Source organism: Acomys minous, assembly GCF_964271855.1.
Source record: "Acomys minous genome assembly, chromosome: 3".
NCBI classification, from domain to species: Eukaryota; Metazoa; Chordata; class Mammalia; order Rodentia; family Muridae; genus Acomys; species Acomys minous.
Window position 1 is genome coordinate 80,242,315 of NC_140485.1, and position 23,454 is coordinate 80,265,768.

At 44.2% G+C, this 23,454-nt stretch overlaps 1 protein-coding gene across 4 annotated transcripts in view; it reads right to left on the bottom strand.

The window, feature by feature from the left end:
• RALY (RALY heterogeneous nuclear ribonucleoprotein) overlaps positions 1-23,247 on the bottom strand; it is a 75,268-nt gene extending 52,021 nt beyond the window's left edge. Inside the window, exon 1 of one of the 4 annotated variants that reach the window (XM_084775795.1) lies at positions 22,804-23,247. The gene's annotated coding sequence lies outside the window, so the exon portion shown is untranslated. The remainder of the gene's footprint in view (positions 1-22,803) is intronic. The other 3 variants (XM_084775794.1, XM_084775796.1, XM_084775797.1) reach the window with 3 other exon arrangements.
• Positions 23,248-23,454: the final 207 nt, after the last annotated feature.

The window sequence follows — 23,454 nt, forward strand, 5'->3', positions numbered from 1 at the left end:
CAATGTTGTGTGGCTTCAAGATCTCATAGCATAAAAATGCAGCCAGATCACTCACAAAGTAGTCCAGCAAAATCCTACCCTGCTCCTTAACAAAAGTGGTGTCAGAATGCCTGGCATATCACAAAAGACACTAAGATGGGTAGCTAGTAACTTAATGACACAATAAGAACGTGACATATACCGCTCTTGACTCTGTTTTTTAGCAATTAGACTTTATTATACAATCTAACAATCCTATACAGGAAGGAAAAAGGGTTAAAGGGAAACGAGTGATCCCCAGGTGTCTCTGGCCTGCACGCTGGTCTGGCTTGTAAGCTGGTCTCTCCCCAAATCCACATGTGATCCTGCTCCAAAAGATGCAGCCTTCTCCTCTCTCCTCCACCTGAGTCTCTCTTGGGCATGCAGTGGCCGGTCTGGGTCAGGATCCCTGCCCCAACGATGTCTGAGTAGAAACACAATAGCCCGGCCAGAGTCCCCAGGTCCACTTTCTGAATTTCAGACCCAGGACGGCTCCATTCAGTCTATCTGTGGTGTTTCCAAGGTGCAAAGCCCACCAAGACTGCTTCCACCTTGGACAAAGCTTACAATCCTTCCCACATACTGCACAAATTGAAATTCAATCCAGGTAGTCCCTAGCCTGCCTGGAGGAAGGTCCAAAGAATACAACAGATGTGCATATGCTGGGAACTAAAAACATTTCTCCTTCCTCAGCCGAAGCTGTCTCCAGTTTCCCCCTCCTCCTTCCCTAAGAACCAACCCAGCAGAAATTATCAAGGGAGGCACAAGTAATTACTGTTTTCTTTTCTCCATGCTAATGAGACAGTTGGATGGTTCCCCTTCCCCCTCCAGAGCTAGAAGGAAAATCTAAGGCTTTATAATCAGAAACCAACATACCAAAGCACAGGCCAGGCAGCGCTCTGTACAACTGAGGCCATATAGAAGACAGCTTTTCTATCCCTGACAAGAGCAGAACAGAAGGACTGCACCACCTGACAGCAGAGATCAGACCAAAACTGTCAGTTACAGCACAGGTCATAACCCACCACTAAACACAGAATTGCAAGGTTTCAGTCTTACTTTTGACCCAATCATTGCTTGCTATCCTCCCAATCTATACTTTTAAGTACAGAAATGTTTCCTTTGTGCCACTGTATACTGGAAGCATATAACTTTGCTTTTTAATTTTTACAAGGGCTCACAGATAAGAGTGTTTCATGGCTCAGGTGAGACTTTGGACTTTCTAGAATTTCTAAAGTTGTACATAATATATTTTTCATTTTTAAATGTAAAAAAAAATCCTCACGTTGATCCTCCCCCATATTATGGTACTGTTTTTTGTTTTTTGTTTTGTTTTGTTTTGTTTTTTTGGAGGGTGAGAAACCTTTAGAAAGTAGAGCATAACTCAAAGAGGGTCACTGTGATGTGGCCCTTAAGATTTAGTCTAGGTACTTACCCTCTTACTGCTCTACTGAGAGCCCTTTCCATAGTCATGCCTTTCCATGAGGGGAGCGTATACCTCAAAATACTACGCAAAATAAACTCTTCCTACCTTAAGTTGCTCCTTTGTCAGGTGAGCTAGTTTTCTTCGGTTGCTAAGATAAAACATTCTGACTAACAGCAACACAGAAGAGGCACGGGCTTATTTGGTTATACTTCCGGATCACAATCATTGAGGAATTTGGGGCCAGACCCATAGAGGACACTGCTTGCTGGCACTCACTCTGGCTCATGCTGAATTAGCTTTCTTTTCTTTTCTTTTTTCTTTTCTTTTCTTTGTTTTTGGAGATGGGGTTTCTCTGTGTAGTCCTGACTGTCTTTGACTCGGTTTGTAGACCACAGAGATCCACCTGCCTCTGCCTCCCCAGTGTTGGGATTACAGTTATGTGCCACCACACCCAGCTTTCAACTAGCTTTACTGTATAGACCAGGACCACCTAATGGTTGTCCTGCTCACGGTGGGCTGACTCCTGCTACAGTAATTACTAGACAATCTACCACAATCATGCCTACAACCAATCTGACACAGACAAGTCTTCAAATGAGGCTCTGTCAGATGACTCACTACAGACTGCACTGCAACTGATGCTAACAGTACAAATGTCAATTAGAGCTTATGCTAGTTTCTGGTCAGAGATAAATTCAGCCTTTAGGTGTTGGCAGTTGAAGGGCAGAAACAAATTCAATCTGGCTACAACAAATAGATGCCAGAAGGAATGAAGGAAAGGAGCACATGGCATTTTGAAATTACTATGAGCCCTTCCCTACACCCACCAGTATCCCTACGTGTTTTCACTACCTGCCCAACTTTTTCCTGAGACAGGGCCTCACTATGTAGCCCTGCCTGGCCTAGAACTCAAGAGAGGCCCACCTGCCTCTGCCTCCCAAGTGCCATCCCCAACCCAACTCCAACTATTTTGTAGGTCGTTTGTCTTTCCAACTAGAGGACCCTCAAGACTTACAGAATTCCATTAGGAAGAATCAGACTGATGAGGCTTTTCTTTATCCTACTTATTACATTATCTGAGCCTGTAGGCAGTTAAGATGACTGGGCCAAGTTTACACAGCTAGTAACAAAAGCACATCAGTAGTTTCCTACATATCAAATGTCTTTTTCAAACTATGATGACGATATTACAAACTTGAGAGGCACATAGGACAAGTGCTATCTGTTAAATAATGTTGCTAACTTCTTTTAATATTGCCTATCTAGTTCTAACATTTTCTTCTTAACAAAGTCTATACAATTACCTAACTCAGTTATAAGCCAGCCTTTTTTTTTTTTTCCTTTGTTTTTTGTTTGTTTGTTGTTGTTTCGAGACAGGGTTTCTCTGCGCAGCACTGGCTGTCCTGGAACTCATTATGTAGACCAGGCTGGCCTGGAACTCAGAGATCTGCCTGCTTCTGCCTCTCTTGTGTGCCACCCCTGCATGGCTCAGCCACACTTTTCTGTGTAGTGCTGGATTAACTAGAATTTTTGGCTTTGTGAGCTATAGCACTAGTTCCTGTAATATTCAACACATTACTGTATACAAAACCAATCACAGGTCAACAAGTACGTTTTGGGGTCTGTGGCTGTTTATCTTAGTTGGTCATAGTTTACAAACACTTATTCTAACTTCTCTACTGTCTCTGATTACCTCTACCAGAGAATACAATAAATACATTGCTACCTCAGGCCTGCACCTTCTCAATGGATTCAATTCCTCTGGCCTACTGGATAAAGTTTAAACTCTTCCTTCATCATCCACCATATCCCTCTCCCAGCACACTAACCCATCACACCAGACTGTCATCCTGACAGCTCCGACTTTGGCCAAGGCACTTCCTAGTATCTGCAGTGCTCTTCTCCCTTCCTCAGCCATTCCCTACTCAGGGACAAGCTCAACGAAAAAGCTGTGGTCTTTGCAGATGATCAGTGGAAAAATTAGTTTTCTCACTTTTCTTGTGTAGCCTCTTCTCCAGGTAAATCTGTCTAGCATATCATCTAAAATTTGAGTGATACAATTAACTTTTCACATGCCTACATGTCTTAAGTTACTAGGTGCTCTTGAAAGTAGAACCCATAGCTGAAATATCTATGTGCCTTTTTTTCAGTACTTCATACATATAAGGCAAACATTCTAACATTAAGACTTATTCTGCTCTGAATAATTTTTCAGATACAAACAGCTGTTCCTTACCTACCACCACAATTCTAGGGTTCTCAGGAACAGAGACTGTGTCTTTATTCAACTTTATCTCTAGCTATTAGCATAAGACATAGAAGCCAGTGTCTAGTGACTTAACAGGCTTCTCTGATTTAGCAGAATTCCTGACTCAGTATCAATTGATTCCTTAGTTGGTTTCATGGGCTTAGATGTTTTGAGGCTAGTCAGGTAACTAATTAAGACTATGCATCCATCAATACAAAGTTAGAAAAATTGGAGACATGTGAAGACTTCTGTTTTCAGCCTTTCTTGTTCCTAACCTCAAATTGTGGGTCATTTTTTTTTTAAGATTTATTTACTTTATTTATTGCATATGAGTGCTTTATCTGCAGAAGAGGGTATCAGATTACATTAGATGGTTGTGAGCTACCATGTGGTTGCTAGGAATTGAACTCAGGACCTCTGGAAGAGCAGGTGGCGCTCTTAACCACTGAGCCATCTCTCCAGCCCTTGTGGGTCATTTTTTTGTTTGTTTTTGAAATAGGATTTGCCTAGCCTTGAATTCCTAGTGGTCCTCGTGCTATCAGCCTCCAGAATGCAAGGTTTACAGGTGCTCATCACCACAGGTGCCTAGACAGTGATTCCATAATACCAGCCATAAACTTAGAGTATGACCTAGCCCCAGATCAACAGTCTTCTAACAAGTACCAGGTCCTTGGCCTTCAAAACAGAGAATTTCACTCAAAGGCTTAAGTAAGTCCAACTTCAACTGGGGGGGGGGGGGGGGAGATGTGGAATCAGATGTATGTGGTACCAATCATCTTGATCACCACCTCAGGGCACACAACCTCTACAGAGATTGGGTCCAGAGTAAGCCTGCAACCCACCACTACAACTACTCTAGTAGGTAAATCTGTGGGACCAAAGACTAAGCTCCTGATGAGAAAAGTAAAAGAATTTTTCTAAGCCCCGAACAGAACAACATTTCATCTGGGTAAGTGAGCCTGCGATAGGCCTGGGGTACTTAGTATATCTGCCATTTCAGGATTACAGCTGTCAAGTTTTAATTAGAGTAATTAGAGTTAAAAATGTAATTTCATTTCAGAGGTATTTTGAGCAGATTCCATTAATCTCTTTTTTAAAAAGCACACAGAAAGGAGGGGCAAACTATATGGAGCGAACAGAATTTTGGGGGGGGGGGGGGCGCGAGTAAACCAATTTGCCCAGGCCCGAATTTTCAGATCACTGCCAAAAACTCAGCACCTCTGGCAGACTTGGTCCAAAAGACTGCTACTGGATCTTTAGCTTTCCTCCTTCCTTCCCTCTACAAAATTCCAGAAATGTCAAGTGGTACCTGCTACTTAATCTACCTTTTCCTCTACCTGTACTCCTCCATCACCGTCATCTGATGCCTACAGATGAAATGTGGCAAACGAATCTGTTATATGGGTTTAAGGGTTTGTTTGTTTGTTTGTTTGATTTGGTTTGGTTTGGTTTGAGACAGGATTTCTTTCTCTGTGTGGCCCTGGCTGTCCTGGAACTCACTCTGCAGACCAGGCTGGCCTCGAATTCTGAGATCCACCTGCCTCTGCCTCCCGAGTGCTGGGATTGAAGGTGTAGGGCACCGCCGCCTGGCTGACTTGCTGTATGCTAAGAACTGCTCTAATGTCCACGCCTTCACCCTGGGTTCTTGAACATAGCTTTGTGCTTTTGTTTGTGGTCTGGGATGCCTTTCCCTATTTTAACTCTTACTTTCCCTTCAAATCACAGATAAAGCCAGGCATGGTAGTGTACACCTTTAATCCCAGGGCCCAGGAGATAGAGACAGGCAGCTCTTTAAGTTCAAGGCCAGGCTGGTCTACAAAGACTTCAAAAGAAAAAAAGAAAAAAGAAAAACAAAAGAAAACAAAAACACAGGTAAGAACCAAGTATGATGGCATACATTTGTGATCCCATACTCAGGGGGTATGGCAAAAGAATTGAGAGTCTGAAGCCAGCCTGGACTACATGAGACTATCTCAAGAAAAAGAGAACAAAGAAAGATTTATGTTCCCCCGGAAGCCTGTTTTCATCCCTATACATGGCTATATTAAGGAGCATACACCATGTAATATGGTTAGTACCCTTCCCTGAATGGTGCTAGACTGTAAGTTATCTAGGAATCCTTAGCACTAGTGAAAGTACTTTTCAAATAGAGGCTGAATGACCAACAAATAGGAGGAATAAGGTCTGACACATCAAGGCACCTGAACATGTTAAGCCTTCGGGTTCTCAATGCCTAGAAATATCCAGTAGAGTCCTTTCCTCCTTCAACGGGGCATCTCTCTGAAAGCCCTCCCATTGATCCCAAATGATGATTGATCACATCCATTAGAGCCTGTTCGTTCCTTAGAGGCCTTGAAATGGGAGATGAGAAAGCAAAAACAGAGCTCCCCCCTAATAACTATCTCACCACTGGTTTTAAAAAATTTCCTCCAGTCTTTGAAGAGCTGCAAGGAGAGGACCTGATCTTCACTTGAGTATATAATGGCAAAGGTGGGCCCTGGCGCAAAACATTCAGCAGCTAGTTACAACTGTGCTCAAATGTTATTGGACATCACCAGAGAACATGCTGTGTCACAATGAGCAGTCCAGACTTTTTGCTTTGACTTCTCTCAGCTTCCAACTCCTTTTAAACCTGTTCTGATAACTTAGAAGAAATAAGCATGCGAAACAGCTTACCTGACTATTTAACACACTGAAAATGACTTTTGCATTTAATAGTTAAGTGGTGGTCTATAACTAGGCACTAGATAGTTTATAAAGTGAGGGAAACATAACGAAGAAGAACACAAGTTTACCAGCCCTTATACAAATGTATTCAGGGCAGCACTGCCTACCTACTGGTCCCTGGAGAGGGTAACACTTTTAGAACCAAGGTGCTATCAAGTATAACCAGATCCAGTCTCTGGTAATCAGACTCTAAATGCTATAAGCCAATAGATCCATTTCTCATTAGGACCCACTGCAACACTTCTGACAGGGCAGGCTCTAGACAGGCTCTGCTGGCCTCCAGCCAAACGTCCTGAAATGTCCTGCCATGGGACACTCTTGTGAGGTAAAAGATTCCAGACTACTCTAGTGAGATATTGTTTTAAAATCCAAACTAAATTCCTCAGAAAGCAGTCAGATATGGTGGCACACACATTTAATTAGGAAACAGAGGTGTGCGAGTTCAAAGCTAGCTTGATCTACAAAGTGCAGCAGTTCTTCCTGGTGCTGTGACCCTTTAATGTTCTGCTGACCCGCAACCAAAATAAAAATTTTTGGTTGCTTCGTAAGTGTAATTTTGTTGCTGTTATTGTGATGTAAATATCTGGTATGTGACTCCTGTGAAAGGGGACTCCAGGGGTCACAATCCACAGGCTGACACCCACTGCTCTCATCTAACCTTCCTTCTCCTCTACTCTGTTTCCAAAAGACCTGCCATTAGACGCGCAGAGGACCAATAACCCTCCAAGTAAGCCTATTAAAAAATAGGTTTTTTAAAATGTCTGCTAGACTCAGGCCAGCCATGGCTACAAAGTACGACCCTGTCTCGGGGAGGAAGAAATTTTAAAAGTCTGCTAGGAAGACAGACGAGCTGAAGGAAGAGAACGGCTGCACACTGGTGAGGAGCGTATGGAAGATGTTACTGCATTAGGTGCCTGGACAGAAGTGTCAGTGGCTGTGCAGCGGAGAGGAGGATGCTGCAGGAAGAGGGTGATGTTTAATATGACAATTCATCCTAAACTACCAAGTTTCTTAGCTTCATTCCTTCTGTAACAGAACTCACTCAAAACTAAAAAGCCTTAATGGGCTTCCTCAGTCCCAGCTCCCTGTGAGAAACACCATGCTGACAGCACAGACAGCCGCTCAGAAGCCCTGGCTGGGTTAAACAGGAACCAAATAGAACTACAAGTCTTGTGACTGACACCTGTCCAGGTTACCTCAAGGAGAACCACATAATCTACATAAGCCAATTTTCTTATTTTCTGGTTTTCTGTTCGATCTTTTCTATAAATTTTAACACTTCTATGGGGAAAATATAGACATACTAAATATGGCTTTGTCTCCACTTTTGGGCCAAAACTATAAATAAGCTTTTCTTTTATATATTTCATGTCATTTTTCTCCTTATGGGGGCAAGGGGCCAAATCCAGAGCCAAGCCTCTGGCTAAGGACAACTGCCTGGCATTTCTGACACCATTAACCTATTTATAGCCATGTCCAAAGTCTAATTCCTTCTCAGACCAATAGTATACATCATAGGTCACTAACAGGTACCTCGAATCCACACAAATCTGGCTAAAAAAAATCCCAGGTTTGTTGCCAATATTAAAAATTAGGTCACACTTTTTAAACCTTTAGATTTTCAGAAAGTATGGTGAAACATACTTTTAATCCCAGCACTTAGGAAGCAGAGGCTGGTGGTGGATCAATTCAAAGATAGCTGATCTACATAAGGAGTTCCAGGCCAACTAGAGCTGTCTCTTAAAACTGTCTCTTTTAAAAAAAAAAAAAAATCTAACTGTTTTAATAATTGCCAAGAATAATGTAAGATCCACTGAAAGGTCAAAAGGCTTTCTATAATCTTATTATTTCTTTGATGTCTTCATTTAATCTTTAAAATAAATAAATAAATAAATAAATAAAACCTCATACCTTTCTTGGGCTTTTGACAGCTCAGTGATTAGGTGTTTGTCACCAAGCCTCTCTGTGCACAGTAGAAAGAACTGATTGATTGCTTCCACACGCGCATGCTTGCACATACACTCGCACATGCACACACATACACACACTTTTGAAAAATGCATTAACAATTTATTATCCATTTCATATGATTTAGGAATGGGGTAGGGGTTTTGTTCAGTGGTAAATTAGGTCCTCAGCAAGACACATACACACACACACACATACACACACACACATACACACACACACCACAAATCCCTTTCTATGTGATTTAATATTAAAAGCAAACTCTGCCTGGGCATGGTGATACATGCCTTAAATCCCAACATCCAAGAGGCAGAGACAAATGGGTCTCAGTGAGTTCAAGGTGAGCCTGATCAACACTGAGTTCCATGACAGGCAGGGCTATGTAGAGAGCGCCTGTTTCAAAAACAAAAAGAAACAACAACAAAAACAAAAAAACACAAATACACACACACAAGAACAGAAAACAAAAACAATAAACAAAAGAACTTTAAAACTGCCAATTCTAAAATGCAAAAGTAAGCAAGTGTACTGACACTCGAGTATGTTATGATTTCACATATATGCCACATGCAACAATGTGCCTCAGTCTGAGAAACTGGCATCTCAAGAACATAGTTGACTACCTTGCGTTACATACTTACTCGGATCCTCTCCATCAGGTACTCCACATCTTACAATGACCATGTTACAATAACTTCAACAAGTCTCTTGCTCAGAAGATGGGTATAGACCCAAAAAAGCACTAGGTCAACATATTACAAATATACTTGAACATCCATGTTTATTGCCACTCTACTAAAAATAGCCAGGAAATGGAATCAGCCTAGCTATCAATTGATGAATGGATAAAGAAAACGTGCTAAAAAAAAAAAAAAGAAAAAAGAAAAAAAGAAAAGAAAATGTGCTATATACACAAAATAGAATTTTATTCAACCACAAAGAAAAGCAAAATCATGACATTTGCAATAAAATAGCTACAACTGGAAATCCTTATGTTTGGAGAAATAAGCAAGACTCAAATGATCACATTTTATCTTATATGCAGATTGTGAGGTGTGCAAGGATAGCTCTGTGTGTGTGTGTGTGTGTGTGTGTGTGTGTGTGTGTGCGAGTGCGTGCGTGCATAGATAGTGTTAAAAGTAGAAAAAAGATCTTCCTGGAAGGGACTGGAAAGGAAGGGGCAGAAGAAAGCAGTAAGCAGAAATGAGGACCTTAGGGAGCACAAGGAGGGCAGCAGGGAAGGGGGATAAGAGCAGACATATACATGAAAGTGAGGGAATGAAACCCATCGCTTTGTACACTAACAACAACATCTCTCTTCACACGCTGTCACTCCTGTAACATTACATGCCAGAGCTATCTCAAGGTCTAACGCAAAGTAAAAACACCACGGGTCAGAGACAACACAGGTGGCCAGTTTGTGATCTCTGATCTAGAGATGAAGATACCCTGAAGACATCTAAACAGAAAGCACTTGGTTGTCCCCAAGGGTAACAGAACTGTTTTTTCTGAAAGGGCTGCCTCTCTCAAGTTCACAACTACAAGTTTCTTTTCCTTGCAAAAGAGCAAAACTGCCTTCATTAGATGCCACTGGGAGTGAACAGCCTCCCCTGGGTGTCTGCTGCCCATGCAGCAGGGTGGCATTCCATTAGCCTCTAGATTCTTTCACTATTTCTACAAAAGCACCTTCACCCAACAAGAGAACTTTGAGTATCACCTCTATTAGCACAAAGACATGGAACCAAGTATGGCATCATTACAAAATGAGCACACAACTAATTCACTGTAGCTACTAATAAAGACAGATTCATCCAGATCAGATTTTAAAAACAAATATTCAAACTGACCAGGAGCCTATAGCCCTCTGGTAAATGTCTCTAGTGGATGCTCTGACATCCCCAGACTTTTAACAAATGCCCCACAGACACAGAATCAAGAGCTGACTAATGTTTAACATTATGGAGCAGCCACGGCCATCTATTTCCCCCCCACCAGGTAATTTAAGGTACATTTTCTAATATTTGCTTATAGAACAAAGAAGAAAGGCTCTAAGACATAAGACACGATCTATGTTCATGCCAGCCTTTCAAAGTGATATGGTGAAACTACAGGAAATAAACACCCAGCAAGGTTCCAGGGGCAAGATAAAAGCTAACAAAAATATGGTCATTTTTCCCTGAGCAAACACACAAGTAACAAGTGAGCTAAGAAATTGGGTCTCAGTGCTTCCCATCCTCCTCATCCACTTTAAGCAAAAAACAAGGACCGGGCATGGTGGCACATGCCTGTAAGCCCAGCACTTACTTGGGAGGCAGAGGCAGGTGGATCACTGTGAGTTTGAGGTCAGGCTGGTTTACAAAGTGAGTCCAGGACAGCCAAGGGTACACAGAGAGACCCTGTCTCAAAAACCAAGAAGAGACTTGATACCCTATGAGCATATGAAGAAGTCCCCCTCAGTCAAAGTCATAGGGGAGGAAGTAAGGGGAAAGTGGGAGGGAGGGAAGAATGGGAGGACACAGGGATGGGGTAACCATTGAGATGTAACAAGAATAAATTAATAAAAAAAAAAACCAACAACAACAGCCTGGCCTCAAACTCACAGAAATCCACCTGCCTCTGCCTCCCAAGTGCTGGGATTAAAGGCTTACCCCACCACGCCCTGCTGGGGGGGGGGGGGGGGGAGGGGCTGCGGGACACAACAACACTCTTAAATACATGGAAAGAAGGAATCTTAATTAAGAAAATAGCTCCACAGACTGTAGGGCATTACCTTGATTAACAATTGAGGTAGGAGGGCCCGGTTCACTTGGGGGTGATGTCACCCCTATGCAGATGGTCCTGGATACATAAGACAGCAGGCTTGGGGATGGAGAGATGGCTCGGCAGTGAAAAGCATTTGTTACTCTTACAGAGGATCTGGGTTCAGTTCCTAGCACCTACATGATGGTCCACAACCATCTGTCACTCCAGTCCGGGGAACCGCCACTCTCTTCTAACATTCATGCACACACACAGTGCACATATGTATGTGCAGGCAAAATTTACACACATCAAGCAAAGTAAATCTAGAAAACATTTTATAAGAGAAAAGGGGGCTGGAGAGATGGCTCAGAGGTTGTTCTTCCAAAGGCCCTGAGTTCAATTCCCAGCAACCACCATGGCACCAAGGGAGCCATGGGAGCCTCTGTGGCCTCTGTATTAGTTCCTGCCTTCAGATTCCTGCCCTGACTTCCCTAATGACGGACTTGAAGCTGTAAAATGAAATGAGCCCTTTCCTCTCCAAGCTGCTCTTTTGGTCATGCTGTTTTATCACAACTGAGACATGTCCTCCCCTGCTATGACTGCCAGGAACACGGTGCTGCTCTAGTCATTCGTCTCTATCTCTGCTCTGTGTTCACATTATGCGAAACCTCACTATCCCTGTAGTGTAAGTTTCTAATGACATCTTTAAAAAGTACAAAGAGGGGGTAAACGACTTAGAGAAAAAGTACCTGGATGTTTCTTCTAGGTAGTCTGGGTGATAGATACCACCAGAAACAGAAATACTGGCATCTGACCGTTTGTAGTCTCAGTACGACAGGCTGTTAGAAACAAACACACTCTCAGACATTACCCTCTTACTACAAGACTGATCCAGGCTCAGATAGCCAAGTGATTTCTCTTAATTCTAGATACTTGCTCAGATGTCACTACAACCCAAAGAGATTTCCCTTCCTACAGAAAACCCCTGCTTATATGGCACTAATAAGGTAACCTGGAGAAATCTTTTTTCTCACTGAACTTCCATTTTCTAATTTTTAAGTTGGGGTTAATATTCTATATATTGCTCTCCTTACCAGGTTAAGATGAAAATTAGGTAGTGTTATTAAAGAAAAGAAAGTAAAATGGCAGGGTAGTCATTTGTCAGAAGTAATAGGTAAGTGGCAGGGGCTTCCATGGACTTGTGCAGATTCGGCGGAGCCTTGCTGTTCCTGCTGGATTGGGCCACCGCTATGGGTTCATGTGCTGTCTGGTACTGGCTATTGGACTGGACTGCTGGTATCATGACAACGCAGAGTGGAAATGGCCCAAGGAACTACGTCTAAACAGATCCACAACCCCTTTTTCCTATGAACATTCTTTCTTCCTTTCCTCTGGTTTGTGGGTTAGAAGTGAGTTTGTAGTGTTTAAGAACCCTAAAAAGTTCTAAGCCATGCGGCTAGAGAGACAGCTCAGCAATTAATAGCACTAGCTGCTCTTCCAGATGATTGGGGTTCAATTCCCAGTACCCACATGGCAGCTCACAACTGTCTGTGACTCAAGTTCCAGTGGATCCGACGCCCTCACACAGACATTCATATAGGCTAAACACCAAATATACATAATAAATATTTTTTAAAAGAAAACTCTAAGCCTACACCAACTTGTTCTTTTAGACCCCTCAGGCAATGCTAAATTGCTTAAAGAAATCATGACTACAATACACCATTCTAAGTAACTTCTCTCCTTTAAAGGTGGCCAGGAGTGGTGGCCCACACCTTTAATCCCAGCACTTGGGAGGCAGAGGGAGGTGGATCTTTGTGAGTTCAAGGCCAGCCTGGTCCACAAAGAGAGTCCAGGACAGCCAAGGCTACACAGAGAAACCCTGTCTCGAAAAACCAAAAGGGGGGGGGGGCTGTTTGAGATTAAGCATGGTGGTGTACACCTTTAATCCCAGCACTCAGGAGGCAGAGGCAGATAGATCGCTGTGAGTTCAAGACCAGCCTGATCTACAAAGTCCAGGACAGCCAAGGGTAACTCTGGAAAAAACAGAAACAAAACAAAAATCCTTCAAATTAGGGGAACCTCCATGTCTCCTCCATTTCTATTTCCATTTTCACTTTTTTGTTGTGGTGGTTTTGTCCTGGCACTTGCTCTGTAGACCTAGCTGGCTTCAACTTACAGAGATCTGCCTCTCTCTGCCTCCCAAGTGCTGGGATTGAAGGCATCCAGCCTCTATTTCCATTTTCTAAGACTCCATGCAACAAAGCAGTCAGAGATAGAAGTCACAATGATGAACTTTTGAGAATCACAATTAGTAAATTACAAATTTATCAAATTCAAAAAACACTCAAATAACTGTACTGCAAATAAAGCAAAGACCTATTTTATACTAAAAGAATGTAATAATTCAATATAAAAATTGTTTCCCCTTATTCTTAAGGCAGAAGCTGGACAATACCAAATCTTTCTGGAAGCCAGCCAAAGAACTGATGCTAGGTACTAGGCAGATGTCTGGACCCTCACCAGGGTCACTGTTCTCCCCTATAGACACACTGGATATGAAAAATAGACAACTGGCTGGATAACAGGCAGAAGAAAAGAAGGGAAGAAAATACCAAAAACAAATCAATACACTAGAAGTCAGACAATCAAAGCCCCTTACCTAGTCATATTACCCATCAGTTATGCTACTTCCACTGAATAAACTCGGGTATCTGGACCAGAGAAACAAAGGAAGGAATGAGATAAAAATTGTCGCTTGTTTTAAATTTACTTAGAGTGTTTGTATAATGTCCCCCCCCCCCCAATAATGCCCATGTGTAGGTCAAGGTTCTTTTTGCACATGTGGATCTCAGGAATCAAACTCAAGTAATCAGGCTGAGCAACAAATAAAGTTCTTTACCCGACGAGCCGTCTAACCAGCTCTGATTAGTTTTACCTATCCTCTCAGTATTGAAAAACAAATTTAAGTAGGAATAATCTTGCTTGGTTTTTATGTTCTCTACTAGGAGAGCACACAGTAGGTACACAAAATTGCTGCAATAACTAGATGAGCTTAGAAACAGAAGATGTGCAACTGGGATTCCTGAACATGGTCGCATTACGCCATCAAGATAGCACAGTAACCCTATTCACAACCCTAGCTATAGAAAGGGCTATTTTAATTGGTGTGAAGTCAATTTAAGGTGAGACTTAACTGTTTTAAGAAAAGCTATTCCTCTGTCCCACTGATTCACGCACAGCCCTCATTATTATTATACTGACAGCACCGTTCCTCATTGACAGCTTACAGACTGAAAATGGTCTTGGAACAAGTTACATGTGACTTCTCAGTGTAGCATGATCAGACCTAACACAAAGAAAAACCTAGACCAGCTAAATGATGAACTACAGAAATGGCCCTCTTAAGTCTCCTGCTAGGCTTGCTTTCACTAGCATAAAGAACTACAAAGCAAACTAGACAAACAGATCAAGAGAAACCATGCAAACATAACCTTTAACTAAGCTTACTAAAATCTTTAATAAACAGGAGACAGCTAAATACCAGTTAAATACCTCCAGAATGAAGAAAACCTGGCCAAAAGCATTAAGCTGCCAAACTTTGCTTTCTAAAAGAGAATATTTATTTGGAGTAAAGCAATCATTTTTTTTGTAGCGAGAGTATCCTGTGTGTTGGATGGACGCATTGCCTGTCAATTTAAAAAAAAACCTATGGCCTATAGAAAGGGTAGAAAAGGTGGGATATCCGGAAGGCAAAAAGGATTCTGGGATAGAGCAAGGCCTGGAAGATTCACCCAGGAACATATGAAATAGGACAGACATATGCAGAGGTAACAGGCCATGTGGCAGAACATAGATTAAAATAAGTTATTAAAAGTTATGAGCTAATCAGGGAAGGATATGGGCTGTATGGCCTAGGTAGGAAAGAAAACCACCCGCAAGTTTTAGCTTGACAAGCTGGCTGAACTACTCATCTCTATAGATGTCATTTCAAGGGCCGGATGTCTGCAGTAAGAGTAAAAGTCTGCAAAAATGCTTGTTTGGGAGCCAGGCATAGTGGTACATGTCTTTAATCCTAGCAGTGGAGAGGCAGAGGCAGGTGGATCTCTGTGAGTTCTAGACTGACTTGCTCTGCCTAGTGGGGTCCAGGACAGCCAGAGCTACAGACTCTATCTCTAAAAAACCAACCAAATAAAAATGTTTTGAAACTAGTATTTTTCATGCCTATTATTGTGCTATTCTACTATCCTACTTTCCTTTTTTTTAAGGGATATTCAGACAGTTTGTCACATATTCAAATGTAATATTCTATATAGTCTTAGGCTCCCAACTTTGACCATAGGACTTCAGACTCCAAGATTATAAAGGAACTCAGCAATTTGATAAATTAACCTCACATATTTTCAGCTATCTGTCCACTCTAAATAGCAATATCCATCTGTTCATATAGTAAAAGATATATTTGATGACCCCAGAATCTAACCCTGAGATATCATTAATGATTTAAGTAAACCCCTTTCTTCTTCCAGAGACAAATTCCTAAGCCATTTCCATAAAATAGATTCTCTATTCCAGGCTGGATGTGGTGGCGCACATCTTAAATCCCAGCACTCGGGAGGCAGAGGCAAGTGGATCTCTGTGAGATCAAGGCCAACCTGGTCTATAAAGTGAGTCTAGGACAGCCAGGACTGCACAGAGAAACCCTGTCTCGAAGGAAAAAAAGAAAGAAAATCTGGTGACAGATCAGAACCCAGGGTGAAAGATGAGAACTGACTCCCTAAAGACCTCCGCACTTGAGACATGACACATACATCACACTCATACATACAAACAATAATAAAATTAAAAGATTATCTAGTTCTATCACCTTGTTTTACAGAAAGGAAGACTAAAATTCCAGTCTTAGTTAATTATAACTAACATGAGTTTGGCAGCATCAAAAGCCCACCAAATGCTATTTTAACCCTTATGGAATTCACTACACATGGTGAGAGAACTGCTAGATTTTGCACTCTCATTAACTCTCAACATTCCCAGATGCCCTCTGGGAAACCTAAGTATTCAGTCAGCCACACCCTGATTCCTTAACACATCCACAGTAGGACACAGTAGACAGCCTTAAGTGTTCTTCTAGAGATGGAGATTAGAAAAGAGACCACATTTCATCTTCCTGTTTTTCCTCCAAAGAGGCATAGCACATGCATTACAAAAGCAATTTGAAATGGCATGAAACGTAACATGAAAGAAAAAGGAAGTGCCATGGAAACAAGGAAAACAGTTAACAATGGTACCCAGGCACAGTCCTATGTATTCACACAAGGGGAAAGAGGGAAGGGGAGTAGAAAGGGTCCTCCAATCTGTCACCACTTCCTATCTCTAATCTTGGCCTTTATAGAATTTCAGGGACTTCCTAGATTACTTAATGAAGAAAACAGGATCAGTGAATAAAAGAGGCCCATTCAAGCTAACACACTTAGAAGCAACAGACCAGACCAGATAATCCTCAGGCAATCTTCCAACTTATGACACCCTCTGTCCTAAGGACAGATCTCAAATTTTCCTTTCCTACCTAGGAAAAAACAAGCAGGCATTACTGCTGTCACTTCCCCCCTTAACATGAACCCACAATTGAGTACCTGTTTTTACAGGCACTTTCATGAAAGCCCTCTTGCTTGTTATCTCCTCCCCTATCCAACCCCTAACTGCCTAAGATGTCTGGGAGGTAAATACCTCTCCTGGAGATACAGTGTCTACATTATCTAGTCAGAAAATGTTACTGCTAGGAGGGACCTTAGTTATTCAGATGAACAAACCTGAGCATTTGACACCTGATAAAAAGTCTGCAAAGTGAGCCGGGCATGGTGGCACACGCCTTTAATCCCAGCACTCGGGAGGCAGAGGCAGGTGGATCGATGTGAGTCCAAGGCCAGCCTGGTCTACAAAGTGAGTCCTCCAGGACAGCCAAGGCTACACAGAGAAACCCTGTCTCGGAAAACAAAAAACAAAACAAAACAAAAAAGTCTGGAAAGTGATCTCCAGACCCCAATCCCTAATCAACAGTCCCTGATACAATCCCATCCGGTCCTGTCCAGCTTAATCCCACCATCTTCTTCTCTCCCCATTGTACTGCTACACCGAAGTCACTAAGATCTGTTGATCTTCTAGAAAGGGAGGTCCATGGGCTCTTTTATTCATTTTTGGTTTTCTGGTGCCTAGCTAAGGTGACAATACTTATAGAGCAGCACACTGGAACACAGAGAATGTTAGAAGTAGTTGTCTAGAGAAAATCTAAGTTTATCCTTGCTTAACAAAAGCTTTGCAGCTGTACAAATCTAGAGCCTAGGGACCAGCATTTGCATCACTCAGTTTAGCCCAGTGGTTCTCAACCTACCTAACACTATGACCCTTTAATACAATGCTTCATGTTGTAGTGACCCCCCAGCCATAAAATTATTTTTGTTGCTATCTCATAACTGTAATTTTCTTTGGGGAAGGGGAGGTTTCAAGACAGGGTTTCTCTGTATAAGCGCTCTGGCTGTCCTGGAACTCGCTCTGTAGTCCAGGCTGGCCTTGAACTCATGAAGATCCACCTGCTGCTGCCTCCCAAGCGCTGGGATTAAAAGGTGTGTGCCACCACGCCCAGCTTCGTAACTGTAATTTTGCTACTAAGTGGTATCTCCGTTGCTAAGACAGCTGGAAATATGTGTTTCTGACAGTTAAAACCTACAGATTGAAAACTGCTGGTTTAGCCAAATAGACTTTGAAGTCACACTAACCCCCATCTATCTCATTTCACCACTGGCTCCAGCTTATAAAACTCCTATCTATAATAGAAATTAATGAAAGCAGATGTACGATAACCAACTTTATATGACAAATCTTCGCCCTTCCCTTCTGTATTCTCTCTTTGTTCCCACTTAAACCCTCACCTATGACAGATAGAAATGTGTCTCCTTCCTTATCCCCCATTCAACAATCTTTGTCTTATTACTTGGTTCACTTTTTTCATGCATACATACTCTTGTTACTGTCATCTGAAACACCAGAACATTGAGCCAATGATACAGTACCTGGCTAACTAGTCTTTACCCATAGTGCTTTAGCTCTCAGTTCACTCTCTAGTACCAGAGACAGCCTTCACAGGCCCCCTCACACTCAGGATAAATCCAAGGTCCTCCACAGGGCCTGTGAGCTGACTTCTACTCTACCTACCTTGCCAGTCTTGTTATCACCATATCCACTTGTCTGAGGCTTTTTACATTTACCTGGGAACCTTGAGAAGTTAATTTAATCCCTTTGAGATTGTTTCCTCACGTACATAGTACTAAAAATAATTTTAGTTACCTCTCAGGGAAGAGGTTAACAAATGTTAAATGCCTAAAAATTGTACCTGATACAGTAAGCACCAAGTCTCACCTAACACCATTACCATCTCTAGCATTTACAGCTCTTTCCACCTCTCCCTGGCCAGCTTCTCCAAGGATGCCCTCTTGGCCCACAATGCTGGGTTAGATGTCATTCCTCTATGTCTTCATGGTCCTGTCCTTGTTTAACTCCAGGCTGAGGCAGATGTGCCAAGTTCCAAGCTAGTCTTAGCTACACAGTAAAACCCTTTCTCAAAAACAGAACAAAACTTTCCAATACTGATGTATCCACTGAATCATGTAGTCATCTATATCAACTATAAACCTCTACCCAAGGGCTGGAGCCTGTTCAATGGTGAAGAGCACTGGGCTAATTCCCACTACCCACCTGGGAGCAGCTCACAACTGCCTGCAACTCCAGTTCTAGGAAATCTGACATCATCTGGCCTCCTTAGGCACTGCACACATGGTGCACAGATACATATGCAGACAAAACATCCAGACACATAAAACTAAATAAAGATACAAATGTCTATCCAAAACTGGGGACCTCGCTCAGTACTCGAGGGCTTACCTTCCATGTATCAACTCCACGTTCAATCTCAAGTACCACAAAAGAAAAGAAGGAGAAGAAATGGCACTTTATCAAACATACTTTTTAATACTATCTGACTTCAGTACATAGGCAAAGTGAGCTATCAGACTTTTAGAGAGCACAATATGTTCACTGTCCTGTTGCTTGTCTCTGAACATGATCTACTCCAAAGCCACATTATCTACCATCAAAGCAAAATTCCAGCCAAACTTCATAAATACAAAAATATCACTACAAGCCAGGTGGTGGCGCATGCCTTTAACTCCAGCACTTGGGAGGCAGAGGCAGGTGGATCTTTGAGTTTGAGGACAGCCTGGTCTATAGAACAAGTCTAGGACAGCCAGGACTACACACAGAGAAACCTTGTCTTGGGGGAAAAAAAAAAGGCACAGAAACAGATAAACCAAAATGAATTTAAAAGACTAAATGCAACACCTGACCTACCCTAACCACCTAGAGCAGTGAGGATCCATAAAAATTTCTAAGACTCCAGACTCCAAACAATCCCTTCCGTGTGCCTTCATGAAAGGAGAGGGACACAACAGGGGAGCTTGCCATTGAGGTAATCCTCTTAATCAGCTGACAGGTTTAGATCTGAGCTGCTGTCATCGCTCTGCTATTCCTCATCACTGCAGCTACGTATGACCAATCCTCGTGGCCAACCAGGCATGCACAACCAGAGGCTATGGAGCAGTCTGAGTTCTAGCTCAAGGATAGGCTGTCTCATCCAAAAATAGTTATGTCCATAACTGGCTTCAGCAATAAATCTTGAACTGTCGTGTGGAGAAGGGGGCTTTGCCAGAGGTACAACCACACCTGGATTCCTGCTCTAGGGGTCTCACTCTGCCACTGACAAGACCTATAATTCATTCTGCATTTACCAAACATCAAAATGAAGAAAGGAAATACTAGATTTGGCAATCACAAAAGGACAAAGACTGACTTAGTTCTCTTCACTGTGAATGTCCTAGGGTAGTCAACTTCACAGCAGAAAACAGAATAGTGTTTGCCAGGAGTCTGCAACAAGACCAGTACAGTGTATGACCAGGAGAGTTTCAGGTGGGGAAGGCAAGGTAATTTGGAGGTGTCAGCTGTACAAAAATGTAAATACACTTAGTCCCACAGAACCGTACACTGTAAAACTGTTACAATGCCAACTGTTTAAAATATGACATACATATCTGACACCACAATTTTTGAAAGCATCTAACTTTCATGTCTGCAGAGTGAATCCAGCTTGGCCAATTACCAATTGCATGGTCCTGAGCAAGTCACGTAACCTTTCTCTAAGCCTGCTTCTTCTGTAAACAGAAGTAATATTCAGTTCATAGACTGCTCTAAGGATTAAATGACATGCTCCACTGAAAACTTCAGTCCTGTGACTGACTAATAAATGTTAGCTTTTGTTGTTGAGGTTGTATGGTTGGTGTTTTGGTTTTTCAACACAAGGTTTCTCTCTGTGTGTAGCACTGGCTGTCTGGATGCACTTTGTAGACCAGCCTGGCCTCGAACTCAGAGATCCGCCTCCCTCTGCCTCATAAGTGCTGGGATTAAAAGCATGCACTACCACCGCCTGGCTATTATTAATTGTAACAAGCATTTTCATAATCACTTTCTTGTAGTCTCTATAGCACCCAATGAGACTTACACATAATGAAACAGACTCAAAGGGCCACAAGAAGTGGCTCAGATCCTTGCAGAAGTCAACATCAGTTAAATCCTGTGATTCTAAAACAAACGTCCTCATCTTGTCTCCACTGCCTGACACTACAAAGGTGTGAATCAAGCCGGCAAACAACTTCACACTAGATTAGAAATCAGATAATGGTTACAGAAGTGTACCTAAACCATTAGGAAACTAAAACAAAGCAATAACTAGAAGGCACAGACATCTGGCCTTTTAGACATGAGGCAGAAAGTGGCTGAGATTACACAGGGTCTTTAAGATATCCAATTTCCTGAGAACCCTGATTCTGAGGCCTGAAAAAGTAGGTCATATTCAACAAATGACAATGTACGGGAGAAATAATAACAATAAAAAAAGACTGGAAGAACGGCTACTGGGAACCCTAGTAATGACCAAGGTTTATTCAGACAGCGGTCCCCTTCCCAATGGTCAGTTAGAAGGAAAGGGGGTGGTCTATTAAGCCATCGACCTCCTATATCCCACTAGTAAATCTAGACTCTCAGGGCTGGGTGAAGTACAGCCCACCAACAGATCCAAGGAACTAATGCAAATTTGAAAACCTCAAGACCCAGCCCTGATTTTTTTCAGATGATCCCCGCAGCCAGTATCAAACTCACTGCAAAAGGAAAACAGTTGCCAAAGTTAATTTAAGCTCACTTTAACCCCTCTAGGACTTACTGGAAGACAAAGAGAAATAACGCTACTTGAAAGCAGGGTGCTGAAGATGACGACTGAAGGTCCCTATATCCCTGACCGTCTAACTAGGATCATAACAAACACGCAAAATTGGAAGTTGGGGGAAGAGGGAGACATGCACTAAACAAAAGTAAAGGGTTCACTTCAGTGCGGTCCTCAGAACTTCATTTATGTTCGAGACTTGGAGACCTCTGGATCCACCTACCCCCAAAACAGCAAAAATTATCACCCTAATCACTTTCCCTCAGAGATCTGACAGCAACAAAAGGAGAACTTTATCTATTACTGATCTGTCAGCGTCTTGGGGAGGAACCCACAGTTTAAATATACGGTGTTAAGCCTACGGTAAATCAAAATGCCCTCTGCACAAAGAGATGGCACTTGCTTTTATCAGAAAATAAGTAACGGTTACTAACAGCTCTGTGCTTCTATGGCTGTTTCATTTCTCTGCGCCTGGATTTCTGCTTGTGAGTAAAGACAGCTCTGAGAGACCGCGGTGGACCTTAGGTGACACCTTCACAAAGTTCCTGGGTCAGACTCACCAAACGATACCTGTTGGTGCTTAACGCTTCGGCCCTGTAACTAACTCCCTCCCCGAATTCACTAACACCCTGAGAGGCATGCGTCCCTCCTTTGACCCCATTTCACCCAGAGAAAACTGAAGCTCGGGCAGGAGCGGTGTGTGGGACGGACGCAGCCCCAGTTGGAGAGCTGGTCGCTCCCTTCCGCGCCCCAGGTGACAACGACCAAAGGATAGGCAAAGGGTGGCGAGAGAGACGCTCAGACTCGTGAGGAATACGGATCGGTTTTTGCGCGCCGAAGGGAACCCAAAGAGCTGGACCTGGGGGAAGCCGGAAGAAACCTGGGGCCCCGACTGAGGCCAGAGCCAGGCCCTAGCCCGCCCGAGGCCTCCGGGGCGCAACCTCCGCTCCCTCCCCTCCTCCCCTCGCCGGCCGGGGCGGGGCGCGAGCACAAAAGACTCCAACTTCCGAGCGGGCACCGGCCCACCCCCAACTCCGGGCCCCGGCCCGGGGGGCCCCCCCGACCAGAGGCAAGCCGCGAACGCCAGGCGGCCAGGGGCGGGCGCAGGTGGCCCCGGGCGGGTGACCCGGGGCGGCGGGCCTGGGAGGGGGAAGCTCACAGGGACCGGGGGGGGGGGGGGGTGGCGCTGGGGGCGGGCAACCGAGAGTTACTCCGGCTCCCGGGACTCCCGGAACGGCCGAAAACAAGAGTTTCTAAAAATAGGCAACGGCCCGCCCGAGGAGGTGAGGAACAAGGAACAGCCCTCCCGCACTCCCCGGGAGCGGCCCGCGGCCCGCGGCCCGCACTCACCCGCGCTGAGGTCCGGAGGAAGCCGCGCGGCGCGGCCGGCTTCACGGAGGGCGGGAGAGAGGAGGCGGCCCGGGCCGCCGCGTGAGGAGCCCGAGCACACGCGCGAGAGTCGCGACCGCTTCCGCCCCGCTCGGCTCCACACCCCGCGCCGCTCGCGCGCCCCGCCGCACTGACAGAGGCGCGAGCACCGCAGCCGCGAGTCCCTTCTGCCGGCCGCCACCACTCGGCCGCGCGCGGGGAGGAGAGGGGGGGAGGAGGAGGAGGAGGAGGGCCGGACAGGTGTCTGCACTCGGCCTGCCCGCCGCCTCGGCTCCCGCCCGGTCCTCGGCTCGGTCCTGCGGGACGGATCCCGCCACCCGAGCACTCAGCTCCCGGCGCCGCCCTGCCTGGGCCCGGCTCTCCAAACGCGTGGACTCCCCGCACACCCCCGCGCCTTGGCTTTGGAAAGGTCCAGAGACTCGGCGCCGAGAGGAGGAGGGCGGGGCCGGGGCGGGGCCTGGTGGGGGCGGAGCATATGGGGGCGGGGCCTGGCGGGGCTGGGGACGGGGGAGGGACGGAGGTGGATGGCGGGGCTGGGTGAAAGCAGCTTGCAGCTCGGGCCAGCGGGGAGCCGAAGGCAGGGATCCCGAGGGCTGACGGGCCGGACCTCAC